Consider the following 19164-nt stretch of genomic DNA (forward strand, 5'->3'; position numbering starts at 1 on the left):
TTTCTTCCGTGTGAACAATTTTAGGTTATGTCAAAAGTTTTTCAAAGCTTATCATACAAGTCATAAACGCTCAAAATTTCATTGCATTTGATTCATTGAATCCGGAGATATAACAGTTCAAAGTTAGCTATCGAATAGTTTTGACTTTTTCTAGAATCTTTATAGCTTCGTACAGAATAGCCCGATCTTTTCCAAAATTGAAACATCGATACACAACTAATTGATCAACTTCCAGTATTTTTCGATGCACTTTTCAAAAAGTTACAGCTCTTTGAACATTTTTTGAAAAGTGAAAATTTTGCCTGTCCCGATCATATTGTCTATCCCCTGTATATTCCCTGTAGTTCCACCAAAAATTCAAGAATTTCTTAAATCTGCGCCAACATTTAAAACCGCTTTTGAAAAAGTAGCTAATTCCGAAGTTGTGGATAGCGCAACGTAACAAAAATTAACATTTGGTCTGTCTCAAGAGCAAACTTATGTGTCTTTGACAGATTTTGGGCCGCTGAATTTGAATCCGGGCTCATCTAACATCCATATTAACGACTCATGCAAAATATTTTGTTTTACCAAATCGAACTTGATAGTTTTAAGGACAGACTTGTTAGAATCCCAAAATGGCAGTCACAATGGCCGACTTTGGTATCTACTCTCGATTTCGAGGGCACAAATCTCTTTGAAAACAAAACTAGCACATCTGAGCTTCTCATTTTAAGCTTATTACAAGTGAGCAAGAACAGAATAATAAAATGCACTGTTGTTTGAAACTTGCTTCTTGAGATTTGTGCGTCTGAAGTTCTGATGCACTTTCCGGCAAACTTTGTCTTGCCAAGCTGTGGTGGTTTGACAGCTGTTGAGGACATCGCAGCAACGCACTCTAGATTGATTTCATTTCAATCACGCCAAATTTCTTCCCGGCTCATGGAAAATCAGTATTTTTACATTTGTTTATACTTCTTGAATGATTTTTGTAACTTTTTATGTATATAAACACAGCCACTATGAATACGAATCAAACCGTGCAAGAGTCATGCTGATCGGTTCATTCGTTCGTGAGTTTTGTTGCCTCAAAGGAACTTCAAACTCATTTTTATATATATATAGATGGTCATTGCGTTGCGTTGCGTGCGTTGCGTGGTAACGGAGTAATTCGTAGATTGCATACTGAAAGTTGTCATGTTTAATCTTTAATACTCCTATTCTAATTTTTTTTTTCTTTTAAAAAAATACATGGACACGTTTAGTACTTCCAGTGAGCTTTTCGCTCTTTGAAGGAAGCACGACACTAGACAACGGACTAGCATGCAACGCCCAGTGGCACAGCCGAAAACTTTTCCTGACAGCTGCGGCGGGAATCGAACCCGCGCTCCTAGCACGATGCGACTAAATGCTTGGTGACACTAGCCGCATGACCACGAAGCCATTGCTTATGGAATGCTATTTGTGAAGGAACAGCTATCCAATTAGAGGTTGAAGCAAAAAGACATGAAAACTTCCATTGCTGGCCACGCCCATCTTCTCCGTTACGAGGATAGGAAAGGATGTGATGATATGACACCTACTTTATGAAAGGCCAGCGACTCACCGGCGCCCCCATCCATAGGTGTCAAGGAGTTGGATATTTGGAATGGGTTGATAGTGGATTCACTATAAGCGAGTGATGCAACAAGTTTCAAATTGTGTGAGTGTACCTATTTGAGTAGTACATGTAGATGTATTGATGTGAGTGTAAGTGTTTTAGTATATTTAAACACCAACGTTGGGAGTGACGTAGCTAAAAGGTTTTGTCACGCCTTGGGCCATTTTTCTCCAGGGATGGGGCACAGGCATTTACACTGTGTCCTGGCTAACAAGTCTAGGCTTAAGCGACATTGCTCGCTCTCTGAAACGATAAGAAATACGTTATGTAGATGGGAAGGGATGGCAAGGAAGGGATATCAATTTATCGAGATGCCAGCGACTCACCGACGCCCTCGTAAATAGAAAGGAGATGGGATTTTGGTACGGAAATTGGTAAAGTTTTTGATTGCTAATAATGCTAGTTTTACTGTGATTCAAAGATACAGCGTTCAGAATTGTTATTGTATATAGACTATAACTTTTTATATTAGCATGTATTAACTATAGAATGTAGCAGTAGTAGTATTCAATCTTTGAACGCACTACAACTACTGAGAGAGTGGCTCTGATGTGATCTGCACAGTAACAAAGTTCAGTTGATTTGCCATTGTAAACCAAACCACCATGGCTCTTGATTTTGTCCCGTATTTCTGGAGAAACATTTGAAAACGGCACACAAGCATTGGTGAACAATGACTTCACACGTCGCTCCTGAGCAGAACGTAACGAGAAAAATGAAAAAGGAACATTCTCACCAAAATTTCAGCATGTCTGTTACACACTTCCTCCAGTTGTTTATGCAGCGGCTGTCACTTCCAGGGGATCCACAAGCGGCAAGGTAGATCTACTGCTCATCCTTTCAGACCAAAAACGTAGTTCTACGCCCCATTAACCGCAGGGTTAACAAATTCTGTTTCGATTTGCTCGTACTTGTCACCAAAAAAAAACTGCCAAACATGTGTCATTTCCAACAAAACATTAAACGCCAAACGTAATTCATCGACAGACGATCTTACTGCCTTCTTGCACGCACAAATCGATGACGATGATCGTACACACTTAAAACAGAATGCCGAGATCGGCTGTGCGGATCTCGGTTAAAGTTCTTTTGCTGAAATCTCGGCTAAACGCTTGACGTTTAATGTTTGATGATAGCGGCACCCATGGGTGCTGCTATGAATAAACTTTACTTTTTGCTGATATCTCAGTTTAATTGCGATTGCCGAGCGCTCGGCTGTGCGGATCTCGGCAAAAGAATGAAAATTAGCCGAGCTCAACTGAGTGTGTATCTGACGACCCCAATCCAACCATGTCAATTATGTCACATAATTCATCCAAAAAGTCTTAGATAGTTAACACCAATCCACCAGTAAACATCACGAAATCAAAAGCAGCCTCACATTTTTCACTAAAATCAATTCATCTATCTTATTCGAAATATTTGCGCAAGACAAAGCCACATCGGCCATTTGATTTTTCCATCGGCCGAATCTAATTTAATTTTACGAAGAAGCGAAAAAAAAACGCGAAACAAAACCCTTGAGCAATTCCTGACTGAAGCTTTAGCATTAGCATTAGCATTAGCATTAAGTAAGTCGCACAAATTCGTAGGTGGTACAGCCCTGGATCGCTGTTATGAGGGTTGCATCTTTCCTGTCCATTATCAAAGCACAAAGATTTGGGACTAATCTCTGACTCTTAGACAAGATTGACGCAATCCTCCAATGGTCGAGTGCTGTCCTGGCCACGTCCTTGCGACAGCTGAGGGATGGGAAAGGAAGATTAGTTGGACACCTATGAAAGTACATAGAGACCTCTACATTCTTTCAGGCCTAGGCGTCACGGGAATTTGGATGTTAGTGGAAGGGTAAAGTTCAAAGGAAACGTTTGGTCAACGTTCAGGTGCACGCAATATTTTTGGTTGATGTCTGGTTCCTTTCCTAATTCCTTGTTGGGTGTTCGATTTCAAATCTGAAATAAAAAGTAAAATTATAGATTTTTAAATGGTGATAGGCTCACAACAGTAACATAATTACAAATTACCTGAATCCTCCTGAAAGAGATGGTTTATTAACAATGAAAAACATAATATGTAAAAGAAAAAAAAGTAGAGCAAATTGTGATCTTGGATTTTTCTGCATTTAAATTAACAAAGCTAAAAATACAAGATCAAAATTTGTTATGGTAGATCTTACGCCGTAACGCACCATTATAAGGTGATCTACCCACGTTACGGGACTAGCAATTCCTGACTGAAGCTTTCTTCTGAAATTCCATCTTTTGTTATTTTTGTTTTGTATAGCAAAACTAGGGTCGCATCACAACCTTTACGGTATTATAAACCAAAGACTTGTCTTTCTCTTTTTGAGGAGGGCACTCAAAGAGTAAATATTCCAAAGTCTTCGAATGTTTTCCGGAGCTCTGAAAATTTTCGTTAGGGCTCCGATATCAATATTTGGACTTTTTATGGTTCTGACACATGCCACGCTTTACGTTTTACGCGAGAATTAAACTTTTGCTTCCATAAATTGTTATGTTGTTAAATACATGTCTAACAGCATATCAATCTATCAGATTTGAAGCGAAGATTTATACTTGCTTTTTGGAAATTGGACCTTTGAATAAAAAAAAAAAACAGAGCGTAACGGGACACCATCGCAAAAAAAAAAACAGATTAATCCATCTAGTGGTGATAGTGCCTTTCTCGTCGAATATGTACTAATAATCTTTCCGTCGACGCAATCAATCTTGCCTTAGAGTCAGTGATCAGCCCCAAAATTTGGGGCCCAAATCTTTGTGCTTTGGTAACGGACGAGAAGGTGGAAATGCTCATAACAGCCATCTGGGACTGTACCACCTAGGAATTTCTGAATCATGAGAATTGGGGCACTTATTCCTACGTTATGTTCAACGTATGGGCAGAGCCGAAAGTATCAGACCTTAATCTTCACTGGAGGCTGATTCATACCAAGATGACAACAACTAGCCAGGATTTAACTTTTTCACAGATCATTTTGACAAAATTTAATCTGCACACTTTATGCTATATTTTGTTATCATTGGTTACAAGATCCATGTAAAATTAGTAATGTAGTAATTTGAATTGCCAATGTTATATCACATTCAAATATAAACCACATTACAGAGCTCGCTCTCCAGTCGCATCAAAATTTTGCGCAGTATTTTTTTTTTTTTTTTAAAAGACACGGACACGTTTAGTACTTCCAGTGAACTATTCGCTCTTTGAAGGAAGCACGACACTAGACAACGGACTAGCATGCAACGCCCAGTGGCACAGCCGAAAACTTTTCCTGACAGCTGCGGCGGGAATCGAACCCGCGCTCCTAGCACGATGCGACTAAATGCTTGGGGACACTAGCCGCACGACCACGAAGCAAATAAAGATTTCAAAGAATGTTCGGGGCTGATGCGCTTAAATTTTATTTTTTTCCATATAACGTCGACCCATCCTACTGTAAATTTACGTCTCAGGAATCTAAAATTGTGTGATTTAATGAGATCGCTTTAGTTTTTTTAGGTTTTTGGTTCTCTTACACATATCCATCGCTTGCATTGATTTAGTTGACTTTCGTAATTCCGCTGAAGCACCCAACGCTGCTTCTGCAACACCACCGGTAGCCTCTTATGTAGTCTCAGTCTATTTTGTATTGCTTACGAGACCCCCGGAAATGATTCCGGAACACTACCTTATGTTCACTAGTTTATGAAACCTGTTAATCAGGTTACCCGGATTTAAAAACACTACCGGTGGTAACTTCTGTGGACTGTGCCTATTTTCTTATTATCCACGCATCAGGTTACTGACAAAAAAGCGATTTGATACCGCAAGCATGGGTTTGATCCACTTTTATATATGTCCATTAATCGGTTCCGGAAAATTTACATGGTTCATTTTTATATTTGACCAATTCCGGCGGGACACCTGAAACCGGTTGTGGAACGTAATCTCAGCTGATTTTCTTAATAACCGTTCATCAGCATATCGAAAAAAACCGCGATTTGGTGAAGCACATGCATGGAGTTTGGTTCCCTTCTACATTTGACCACATCCGGAGGGACACCGGGAACCGATTTCGGGACACTACTAGTTCTCCCAAGCATGGTCTGGGATATTTTTTCTTTGTAACCGTTCATCAGGATACCTTAAATGCCATTTGATGTGTCGCGAATTTTTTTTTGGTTTGTTTTTGCATTCGGCCACTTTCAGCGAGACACCTCGAACCGATTCCGGAACACTATCCGTAGTTTCTAATGTGGGCTTAGCTTATTTTCTTGCTGATCGTACAAGTTATCGAAAAGGCTACGATTTGATGTGTCGCATGTATGAATTAGGCCACTTCCGGCGGGACATCAGGAACCGATTCCAGGATGCTACTGATTCTGATATGATCTGAGACTATTTTCCTGCTTACCGTTCCTCAGGTTATAGAAAAACCGGCGATTTGATGTGTTACATGCATGGGTTTGGTTCACTTTTATATTTGACCACTTCCGGCGGGACACCCGGATCCGGTTCCGGAATACTTCCGGATCAGATATATAAATAGCGGTGATTTGATGTGTCGCATGCATGGGATTAGTTCACTTTTATATTTGGCCAATTTCGGCAGGATACCCGGAACCGGTTCCGCGATACTAGCGGTTCAGATATAGCCTGCGACTATTTTCCTATTTACCGTTCATTAGGTTATAGAAAAAGCTGCGATTTGATGTGTTGCATGCATGGGTTTGGTTCGCTTTTATATTTGGCAACTTCCGTTGGGATACCCGGAACCGGTTCCGGAACACTACCGGATCAGATATAGTCTGAGACTATTTTCCTGTTTACCATTCATCAGGTTACAAAAAAAAAACGGTGATTTGATGTGTCGAGTGAATGGGTTTGTTTCACTTTTATATTTGGCCACTTCCGGCGGGACACTCGGAACCGGTTCCGGTATGCTACCGGTTTAGATATGGTCTGAGACTACTTTCCTGTCTACCGTTAATCAGGTTATAGAAAAAGCTGCAATTTGATGTGTCGCATGCATGGGTTTGGTTCACTTTTATATTTGGCCACTTCCGGCGGGAAACCCGGAACCGGTTCCGGAACACTACCGGTTCAGGTATAGTCTGCGACTATTTTCCTGCTTACTATTCATCAGATAATCGAAAATGCCGTGGTTTGATGTGTCGCATGCATGGGTTTGTTGCAATTTTATATCTGGCCCTTTTCTGGGGTACCGGTCCGGAACACCTAAATGGCCGTAACTCCGGAACGGCTGGACCGATTCAAACCATTTTCAATAGGAAACAATGGGACAATATTCCGCGTCGATTGAAACCAATAGCGTTGAAATCGGATGATATTTACTATCCAAAAGTGAGGTGACCTTTTTGTACACATACACACGCACACACACACACACACACACACACACACACACACACACACACACACACACACACACACACACACACACACACACACACACACACACACACACACACACACACACACACACACACACACACACACACACACACACACACACACACACACACACACACACACACACACATACATACATACATACACACACACAGACATCATCTCAACTCGTCGAGCTGAGTCGAATAGTATATAAGACTTGGCCCTCCGGGGGTTCTATCAAGATTCCATTTTTGGAGTGAACATATAGCCTTTCGGTACACCTTGGTGTACGAGAAAGGCAAAAATGGCAAATTTTGACTTAACGCCAAAAACAAATAACGTCTTTCTTGTAATAGTTTTCAAAGTTTCAAGTACTATAAGACGAAAATTATCTTCATGTTAGGGCAAAAATAATCACCATCGAAAGCAGTAGAACGGTAATATCGTTCAATGAAGATCAATAACAGCAATGTGAAATGTGTCTTCTGCCTAATTTTCAATTTATCGATAACTTGTAATTCATAGTAAATATTTCAAGGAAGTCTTCTGAAGTTCTTTCCAGAATAAATTATGTCAATCTCTCGGTCTTCATGTTGTCTCAAACATACCAGGACGACATTTTTATTTACATCACTATCGATTCTGAAACCCCCCTTTTAAAGATGTGTCCCTCGTGCATGAATACGAAAAAATGATCCCTCACCGTCGTTGCCAGCCATCCTGACAGATTCTGAACTATCCATTTTTTTGTATATAGTTAATATAAAATTTGGTAAATAACATACTTTATTTAACAAATTCAATAGTTTTGCATTGCAAAATTTCATGTTTTTTTTTGTCAAGTTCTGTGAATCTCCAAGCATTTTTTCTTTATAAAACATTTCAAGCACCTTTTTTGGATTTTGGAAATTCTTTGTAAAAAGTTATTGGTGCGCCACGACATTTTTGGAAGTTTCAAAAGGCGCCGTGGTAGCAAAAAGTTTGGGAACCTCTGCATTGACCGTTTCTTCCTAGAAATTTCAACCAGGATCTTAAATCCCCTAGAAGAAACGGGTTTCTTCCAATATGTTTTGATTGTTTTTTTTTCGGAATACTTTGTTCAGGATCCTTTTTACCCTTCTTACACCCATAAGAAGGGTATAAATACCGCTTGGAAAACCGACTTTCGATCCGAGGCCCGCAGGGCCGAGTCACATATACCAATCAACTTAGCTCGACGAATTGAGCAAATGTCTGTATGTGCGTGTGTGTGTATGTGTGTGTGTGTGTGTGTGTGTATGTATGTTACAAAAAAAATGTCACTCACGGTTCTCAGCCGTCTGTTGACCGATTTGAGTTCTCTTGGAAGCAAATGAAAGCTACTACATCCTAGTAGAACGCTATTGAATTTTATTTTGATTGGACGTTCGGTTACCGAGATATCTTTCAAAGAATGCTAGGGAGTAATACAACTTAATTATTTTAGATATTTTTGACAAAGTGTATCACCATAAATTTCTCAGCCGTCTATCAACCGATTCGGGTTCTTAAGGCCCGAAACGAAAGCTACTGCATCCTAGAAGAACGCTTTGGAATTTCATTCCGATTGGACATTTTGTAACCGAGATATCTTTCGGGAGTACTTTGGAGTAATACAACTTAACTTTTTAAGAGGTCTTTAACAAAATGCTTTATAATAAAAGAAATCAGCCGTGTGTCAATCGATTTGAGTTCTCTCAGCATCAAATGAAAGCCACAGCGTCCTAGTAGTATGCTATTAAATTTCATGCCGTTTGGACATTTTGTTTCCGAGATATCTTTCCACGAGTACTAAGGAGTAATGAAATTTACGCTTTTGAGAGATTTTTGATAAAATGTATCACAATAAATTTCTCAGCCGTCTGTTTCTCTGTGCCATAACCATGAGTCCCAAGTACTTTGGATCTAATTTATTCAATTGATAAAGAATATTTAACAAAGTGTATCTCGATGACTTTCTTACCCATGTATTAATAGATTGGCAGTTAACAAGAGATACAATATTCCAGAATATGTAAGCTATTGTTTGAACATTTCATACAAGATTCAAGGAGATTCTGGCTGGCATTTTTGGTAGCTGAGCCCATGGTCGTTGATTCTATTATGGAAAGCAATCAACTTGATGCCAAATCTACAATATTTTCTAGAATGACCAAAAATCACAATCATACATACGAATAATACAACAATAATTTTAATAAGTGTAAGAAGGGTTCTGTTCACCATAGGTGGATTAATTCAGGTTTTTATACTCTTAATTTCACACATTTTTTTTATCGAAGACGACAAACTCGTATCTCTTATGTTCTTAGGGACCTTTTTCTATGAAAAATTCCACATTTTCAAAATTAGTTTAAACGTTTTAAACGAAAAAAACCTTTTTCGTTTTTTCATCATTGAAAAAAGATAATATGATCATCTGAACAAGACTTAAAGATTTGAAAACGGTTTATGCTATTCTGAGATACTGAGTGTCAAAAAATAAGCCCATTTTTGAAGAAAATCATGAATCACTTTTCAAATTGAGGATATATAACTTTGCTGACTGTTTAAAAAATATTACATATTAAATGCACTAAAACAGCTCGGAACAAAGCTTTTGCGAAAAATCATCGTATAAAAAGTTATTGAAGAAAGCCTTTTTTCCGGGTGTTTTTTTTTTTCTTTCAAAAACAATATCTCTGAAACCATAATAGATAGCATATACTTAGTTTCTTCGGCAAAGTTGTCCAGAATCAAGTGATTCTCAAGAGTGTAGAACATTTCATTGCTCTAAATAGAAACAATAAAAAGCTGACATTGTGATCTTGTGAACCATTGGAATCACCTTAATTTGACATTATTGAAAAAATGTTCAAAAAATTACGAAGAAACTTGCCTGAAGACAGCGTATAACTAAAACTAATAGTTTAGGCGTTATTATTTTTTCCACTTAAATGCGACCCGCGGACATCCGACAATTTTTAATACTGGCAGACTATCTTCCGGGTTTTTTATGTGTTGTATCCAGCTAGTCATTTGCGTGACAATTGTGCATTCAAATGACAAGGAACACTTCTCATTTGAAAAGAGCTCTTGTTGACTGAGATCGTTTTAAACATGACTGGAAGCAAAAATGACTGAAAGGGTATAACTGAAAGCACTTGTAAGCCCCAGAAACACCCCCTTAACGCTCTGAATCCCTTTGGAACACCCCTGGTACGCCCTTGAAAACCCCTCGGAACCCCCTAGAACCTTCTTGAAGCCATCTGGAGGTGTTCCTGGAACATCCCTGGAACGCCATTGAATCCCTTTGAAATGCACGATTTGGTAAAGTGAAAAAAAATATGGCAGTCATTCTAACAGCTTTGGTTATGCCGTTGTTCAACAATTGAATCATAGATGCTTATTGATGATGAAATAACAAAGAAAATGTGATTTTAAATAATGATAAACTGTAAAAAAAACATCGTTCCAGTTCTTGTAAATATGGTGTGACTTTGACATTTGTGGTCGATTTGACAGCAAAGCTAGAAATAAGGGACAATGGAAATTGGGTTTTTAAATTAAGGCAAATTCAATGATTTTTTATTTTTAAACGAAAGAGCACCTTTATCTGAGCCGCTATGATTTTTTTCAGATTTTTAGAACTTTATTTTGGTATCTAAAATCAATTTTAAATAGATTTTTTGAAATCACCTTTTGACAGCTGGGCAACTGCCTGACAGCTCCGCTCAGTACAAAATGCGACGAGGGGTGATTCGACAAATCGTTCACATACAAATTTCAAATTGATTTTTAAATAGGTTCCCGGGCACCAACATTGATGAAAATTTGGAATTCGGCTCAGTTTGGCATGCAGATTCAGAATATGGAATTATCTCAACACCACTAAAGAAGCCAATTCGCGGCAAATTTTATTAAATTGCGCGGACTACTATTGTGAATCTCGCGGCAATTTCGCGGTCCCATATTTTTGATCGTTTTGTTGGAGAAAACTTCAAATTTACATGTCATATGAATAATTTACTTGGTCTTGTGAGGCGTAAACATGAATTCACCGAAAAAAGTGAGAAATTTGATAAAAAGTATAAAACAAGCACATATTTAAAATGCAATAAATTCGTAAATAACTTTACACTGTCAAAGGTTATCAGTCAATTTATGCTAAAAAATAGGTAATTGATGGAAATTTGTAGGATATTTTAACAATTTTACCAAATTTCGCGGCATTTCGTGGATTCTCTTAAATTTTGCGACCATAGCCCAATTCCGCGGATTTCGCGGCTTCCGCGAAATCGCGAATTTCCATTGCATTGTCCCTATTTATTTCGTAAGAGAGATTTCATGAAATTACAGTAGACGTTCGGTCGGTGCAAACGGTTTAACTTCAATGCTTTTTAACTGCAAGACCGGTAAGCACAACAAATTTGCAGTTTATCGTACCGCCAGACGTCAAAATGGTGCGCCATGTTAGCCCAAATAAACAGTCGGATCACGTTCACGGTTATTTTTTGTCGTTTGACAACTTGTTGACATCTGTCAGTCGTTGCAGTTACCGAATTTCGTTCGCTAAGTGAAACGTGAACATGTTTATTTATTTATTTATTTATTTATTTATTTATTTGAGATTCAACGGACCCCTTTCGGTCTAATTGAACTATTACTAACCTATCTAAAAAAATATAATTTCAGCTTAATTGACAATTCACACGCTCACAGTTATCAGATGGACAATACAATCACAAAATGACAAATTACCAAACTTCAATACAACGTGTAACCAAAACTAGACGACACATCGTTCCTATTATGTGAGTTACAGTGGCTCCCAATAATTGTTGTGAAACTCCCTGAAGTGCAATCCGCGAGGCCAAGAGGACGGTAGTAGCGCTGTTCGTTTCAGGCGCACGTTGATTCCAACTTTGAACGAAACAAACGGCATCGAACAAGAATCCTTCCAAGCTGGAACTAGCCTCTTTACTATGACGTCATCAGTTGATAAAGCTTCGCAGACCAATTTTAACACTTCTCGCTCAGTCACGTAGTTTTTAATTCTCGTCAGAAAAAGCCAAAAACGATCGTTTGTAGACTGCTGTTCCACGATACTGCTTGGAGAGCTCGTTCCTTTTGTGCCCTGCTGTATGTTAGGTAGCGTTTTTAACGACGACGATGACGACGACGACGCTACGGATCGATCAACAGCCGGCGAATCCACTTTCGGTACAATACGAGAAGAGGTGGCAGTGGAAATAGCAAGCGATTGATGAATGGCAATAACTTGTTGTTTCAGAGCTTCAATTGGGTTTTTAAATTAAGAAAAATGTATCGATTTTTTGATTTTAAACGAAAGAGCACCTTTTTCTGAGCCACTATGATTTTTTTCAGATTTTTAGAACTTAATTTTGGTACCTAAAATCAATTTCAAAGAGATTTTTTGAAATCACCTTTTGACAGCTGGGTAACTGTTTGACAGCTCCACTCAGTACAAAATGCGACGAGGGGTGATTCGACAAATCGCTCCCATACAAACTTCAAATTGATTATTAAATAGGTTCCCGGGCACCAAAATTCATGAAAATTTGGATTTCGGCTCAGTTTTGCATGCAGATTCAGAATATGGAATTATCTCAACACCGCTAAAGAAGCCAATTTCGCCGTCAATGCGGGTGATCACGTCGACTTTTGGTGCACTTGTTGTAGGCTCGGCTTCTTTCATCGATGCACTGCGGTTCGAACGTTGCTGTACCTTCTTATCGCTGCAAGAGTTGCACATCCACCACATATTATGAGATCGACTGTATTTTATGAGCTCTTCGTAACTCATCTTCACGCATGATGCGTGATAGACATCGGTGCAAAACCCTTCGCATCCAATAGAGTTGAGGCCTGGGGCAATAACTAGCGAGCATTGTTTGCAGGTTGAAAGTTTGTCATCCATATTGACTAATGCAGGCACAATACCGGAGACGATTGATGTTAATTGCAATTCCAGGATAATGCAAGTATTAACACGTAAAACTTCTACACTATCACGAGCGCGATCGAACAAAAAGTAAATAATTGTACTGGGAACAAATGATTGGATGGTTTAACACACAATATTTCGACGATATTCGCAGCAATCAAGAGTTTGCTAGACAGTATATCAACGCACGCACACTTGCACACTTGTTGCAGTTATCGAACGTCTACTGTAATCAAGTTTTCATGACATCAACGGAACAAAATTTCACTCATTTTTTTTTGTCGTGAGATATGAATAATTTTCTACCTTACTTAATTAGATAATAAACTGTTCAACATTTGGGTGTTGTCAAACAATTAGCGAATCATCCTAAATATGGGACCGTAAATTTTAGAATTTTCCATATTGGTAGCTCGCGAAATTCTTAACATTGTGTCACCAATTTTCATTGTTCCATGAGCCATACGAACAATTTTTTTTTTCAATTTTCGATACATTAAATATTTAGTAGAAAATCTTGGAAAATTACTTAGTCCTTTATTCCTTTCTCACATGGATTCATGACTTCAAAAATTCTAGAAACTTCATCTTAAATATGCATCTTTTCGTTTAAGATAGTGTTCTTCTTCTTTTCCGTAACGTCCCAACTGCGACAAAACAAAACTTTTCAGGAAGAGCTATTTCGAGAAATTTGAGTGTAGATGCTTTTCATCATACGGAATAAAATGATTTTACACCCGTAGACAATTGTAAACGCGCCCCATGCAGGTAATTCATTAGAAGTTATCCAAAAACATGTGGAAATATGAACATTTCACAATAAATAATTTTCATATTAACCCTCAAGCAAACACGTCTTCGACTACCCTAAACCACACTTACTCAGTACATGATGCTAGTTAAATGAAATCTAAATTTGAATTATTTGCTCGAAAGGAGCGCCAACACAGACATTCATATATTGTTTGTTTTAATTTATGTTCACTGTGCGAAACAAATTATAGTTGTTATTTAAAAAAAAAATAAGCCGACCAAACAAACACATCAATTTAATTGAATCAAAACATGACAATTGAAGTATAACACGCTTGCTGAGAACATCCCCACTGTTACCTTTTCATTACACTACCATATGGCAATCAAACAACCATGCGCCTCCATCGCTATTGTATTCACCGGTGTTTCAATAACGTGCGGCAACCATGGACTGCAACAGTTTGCTACTATTCAAGCTTTATGGCTTGTTGTGTGCATCTGGATACCAATTCATCAATAGTCAAACACATTAAATCAGCATTGCCGCTCTCCGACCGTTTATGGCACATAAAATAGCATCCACAAGTGCTTCAGCTGCGTGTCTCGCAAAATCACTCCACTCATAACTGCCCTGTATGATCACCGCAAAACACACTTTTAATGCACTGCACGTTTTCACATTACAGCTGCCTGCCACTTGTACTGAGCCAATCCAAACTGCAGCTAATCGTCACACACACGCACCAGACCAACTATAGTTCCGTTCGCGTCCGGTGGCCACCGATGTGAACGTCACGAGATTTGCACGGTGACTGAACAGCGACACAACCAAGACGGACGACGACTTCGAACACGCTGGCCATCTACGACGGAGACGACGACGGCAACAACGACGACGAGACGTTCCCGTTCAGCAGCAGCCGAGTTAGAAAACCCGGAGACTCAACTGAAAGTCCTGACACACAGAGATTTGCGCCCACCTACCGCGCGCGCGCTCGCTCACTCGCTACTAATCAACCAAGTTAGCCAGAAGGAACACCACAGTACCAGTGCAGAGCGTTCGTCGAGGTGCGACTTTCTTGCGCCTTTTCCCGTAAGCGACTGACTGAATGTTAGGCCGATGCGATGGATGACGGCATAGTCTCGTCGACCAGAGACAGGCGGTGGAATTGCGCTTAGAAAGCAATAAGAGAGCTACATGGTCCTCCCCGGACCTGCTGCTTGTTGATGTATGGACGTGGAGCCGGCTGTTCCGAACTCGCGGGGAAATTTTGATGCGCTTGTTTTGGGAGAAATGGGGGTTTAATAGGATTTTTGGAAGGACACAAATAGTTTTATAATTTTTGATGATACACTGTAACTTATTTTTACACCAGAATCTGGACGTGCATAAATCAAAAAGAGCATAAAAAGAGGGAATTTTGAGCATCAATTAAGTCAGCCTTTCTATGAGGAAACGTAGTTCATAAGAGGGTAATTCTCGCTGAGACCGGCCCACTATTTACACCTTGTCTTCAAAAATGTTTAAAGTGCCGATTTTCTGAAAGCCCTCGCCTAAAAAGTAAGAAAAATGCATTTGGTTACTCAAATTGATGGACCCCCCGTTAGTTAGAGCCACAACAATTTTGGCAGACCCCTCGATTTTGGTCAAATGGTGGCTCACTTAAACCGTTATAACTCGAAAGTTTCTCCAACAACCACCTCAAAACGAATTGTTGTTGAAAAGAGGAAAGATAGAGCTACTTTTTACAATAATAAAAAAATTGGGTCGGCCATATTGATTTTGGCCGCCATCTTGGATTTTTATACCGAAACATTTTTTTCACCATGAGGGCAACCACCGATTTTCAAAATTTTTGCATCAATTAAAAGCTGGGACATTTATACATAACATATCAAAAAATTAGAGATGTCTTTTTCTTCTTTCAAAAGTTATCTGCTGTTTTGTAAATCAAGCCACGTTTTCTCCATACATTTCCATGCGCACCGGCAACGACATGCAACAGCATCCGAGTTTACGCCTACATGTATACACAAAGGCGCGTGCCGTAAAATTTGGCCAAATCGGAGGTTCGTTTCCGTTTTTGACTGTTTCTCAATGATGCGGGCATTGTTTTTATAACTTTTTTAGTGTTTTGAAAAGCTTAAACTTTCAGCTTTTCATTAGTGGGTTCAGAATTTAAATTTGTGTTTGTAAACACTGCGAAATAACGCTGCATTTATGTCAACGGCTGGCATTGGGCCCGGTGCGAAAAAGTGGCATGATTTACAAAACGGCAGATAACTTTTGAAAGAAGAAAAAGACATCTCTAATTTTTTGATATGTTATGTATAAATGTCCCAGCTTTAAATTGATGCAAAATTTTTGAAAATCGGTGGTTGCCCTCATGGTGAAAACAATGTTTTGGTATAAAAATCCAAGATGGCGACCAAAATCAATATGGCCGACCCAATTATTTATTGTAAATAGTAGCTCTATCTTTCCTCTTTTCAACAACAATTCGTTTTGAGGTGGTTGTTAGAGAAACTTTCGAGTTATAACGGTTTAAGTGAGCTACCATTTGACCAAAATCGAGGGGTCTGCCAAAATTGTTGTGGCTCTAACTAACGGGGGGTCCATCAATTTGAGTAACCAAATGCATTTTTCTTACTTTTTAGGCGAGGGCTTTCAGAAAATCGGCACTTTAAACATTTTTGAAGACAAGGTGTAAATAGTGGGCCGGTCTCAGCGAGAATTACCCAAGAAGAAGTTTTGCTCCTTTGAACTTGAGATGAGACCACGGAGTTTTCCAGGAAGTTCCCAAAGGGTCCAAAAAAAGGGGGTTTAAGGGGCTTCATTGGGTTGATTCACGGGATTGCAGTAGCCTGTTAAACTTCCGTCACTCGTGCGGTTGGCCACCACGCCAGCCCCACGCTGACGCTGAGTACAACAAGCGCGTTTTTTAGCGTGTTGTACAAAATACAACAGCGCGATCACTCGGCGTTCCGACAGCCGTGTATGACAAAAGGTCGAAGGTCGAAAGGTCGATGGTCAAAAGGTCGAAAGGACAAAAGGTCGAAGGGTCAAAAGATCAATGAGTCAAAAGGTCGAAAGATCGAATAGGACAAAAGGTCGAAAATACAAGTGGTCAAAAGGTCGAAATAAAAAAATAATTAGGACAAAAGGTCAAAAATACAAGTGGTCGAAAGGTCGATATCAAAAATCAAGCATAAATTTCGTTTAAATCAACACAATTGCATACCAACCATCAAATGCTCAAGCTAAGCATGTATTTCATTAGGGGAGACTGAGGAGACTTGATCCCTGGGGAGACTTGTTCTTCCCATATTTTCTCGGAATCAAAAACAGTTTTCTTCTAGCATATTTTTTCCAAAATAACATATGGACAGACGACAATGTTTTGGCTACAATTGATTTTAATTGTGCATTGCATTATTTTTTAATGGCTGATGGTTTTTTTTCAGTCCTTCAGAAATCTTTTAGGCGATTCCGAAAAATCTCGATAACTTTGTGAAAATTTAACCAAATCGTGTCAAAATTTCACAGCACATAGTATAAATAAAATACTATCAAACGTATTTATTCATATAAGGTTGTTATATAAATATTTCAATTAATGTAACTTAGTGTATACAACAGTGACATGGGGAGACTTGATCCCTCGAAAATTACACACACATCATACATGTGAAAAATAAAATTCTATGTGGAAGCCTCTATTAACTCGGAAATCTAGTATATTCAATGATAACACGTGTCAGGTAATTATTATTTTTTACACACCATTAAAAGGGGGATCAAGTCTCCACATTTTCAAAATACGGCATATCCTTGACAATTTAAGGAAATCTTATAATTTCAAATACACCATATTCATCAAAAATGTAAGAAAACTTCAAAAGAAAATGAACAGGAAGCTTCTGGAGTTATTTTCCCTTTAAATTAAACATGTGCTCAAAAGGAAATCAATTATGACCCATTTTGACAAATACATCATGAGACATGCAAAAAACATAGTTTTGAAAACTTTAACAATAATTTAAAGTCCTTCTGTTGTGTATAAACTTGCAATAGATGTTTACCTGCCATTCTGTACGAAAAATGGATCTAGTTTTGGGGTTTTCCTAATGTTACAGGCAAATTAAGAAAAAGGGATCAAGTCTCCCCTACTCAAACCTTGCGTAAGTCCGTGTTGACCGAGCCTGACTGCTGTCTTCTCAGTCTTTGGTTAATAGCTAGTGGGAGCAGCGGTGGTAGTTCAAAGTGGCTACAACGATGTTGTCATATTGCCTTGATGAATGATATCCAAAGATTTTTTGCCGATAGAACGTTCGTGGTATAGTGTATGTAGCGCAATATATTACAATTAAATCTTATTGCATTAAAAAAACGACCATTATAGAATTGTTTATGTTTTTGATCATTCTATAATTGCACATAACCTCATTTGACCAATTTTTGTGTTACTTAAATAAACCAACTGTAACAGCTAGTTTAACCCTCAAGTTAAGGGTTAAGATAGGTTAAGTTAAGCATAAACATGCTTGAATCCGTCATGAGGATATGCGAGCTGTCAAACCATCAACAGTAAATATTGTAGATGTAAGCATAATATGATTGAATCAACCATATTACATGTTCTAATCTGTTCATCAATTTTGATCATTTAAAGCTTCTGATATGCTTCGTCCTACGGTAGTATGCGTAGTACAATCTCAAAAAGGGATTATATAAAAGTTAGTGCACAAATATGCTTGTTCGCGATCGCAATATGATTGATATAACTTTATTTTTTTTCTCCGTGATGGTCAAAACAAATAGAATGCAGTGTTTATAATAAGAGCATTGAACTAAAAAAAGAAAACATAACGCTGGTATCTACATCTTTTAATATTTTAGTGTAGATCATTGAAGTACATCGATCGCTTCGAAAATTTCTAAAGTCAAATTAAAAATATTCGCTGTGATAGTATAACTCGAAAGAACGACTTATGTTTCAAGAAGGCAAAATATTATTCACATTTAAATTATTAGTAACTACATAAAAAATGTCATAAAAGCATTCCTAGAAAAAACAGCCTATGTTTAAAAGTAGGCAAATTTATACAGGAAACTGTTATGGCTATTATACAAGGAGCCGTGAATATGTAACTCCAAAGAACTGTCGATGTTCAAAAATAAGAGGAAAAAAAAGTCCTTCATTTAATAACTGTTCAAGTGCTGAAAGAACACTTATTTGAAAAGATGTAGGTCAAGTTGCAATGATAACGTAAAGTATGAATAAGACGATAAAAGGATATGAGATTATTTTCGGTCGGTTTTGTTTTCACTCGACCTTTCTACCTTTTGACCACTAGTCATTTTGACCTTTTCTTCTACTTATTTTTT

The 19164-nt window shown here is 38.3% G+C and overlaps 1 protein-coding gene across 8 annotated transcripts in view; it reads right to left on the reverse strand.

The window, feature by feature from the left end:
• Positions 1 to 14776, reverse strand: part of LOC109422953 (5-hydroxytryptamine receptor 2B) — a 172379-nt gene extending 157603 nt beyond the window's left edge. For 2 of the 8 annotated variants that reach the window (XM_062845350.1, XM_062845348.1), the window contains exon 1: positions 14431 to 14730. The gene's annotated coding sequence lies outside the window, so the exon portion shown is untranslated. Of the gene's footprint in view, positions 1 to 14132; positions 14731 to 14759 lie in introns of those variants that run through there. The other 6 variants (XM_062845346.1, XM_029861606.2, XM_062845351.1 and 3 more) reach the window with 5 other exon arrangements.
• Positions 14777 to 19164: the final 4388 nt, after the last annotated feature.

Source organism: Aedes albopictus, chromosome 1, assembly GCF_035046485.1.
Source record: "Aedes albopictus strain Foshan chromosome 1, AalbF5, whole genome shotgun sequence".
Taxonomy (NCBI): Eukaryota; Metazoa; Arthropoda; class Insecta; order Diptera; family Culicidae; genus Aedes; species Aedes albopictus.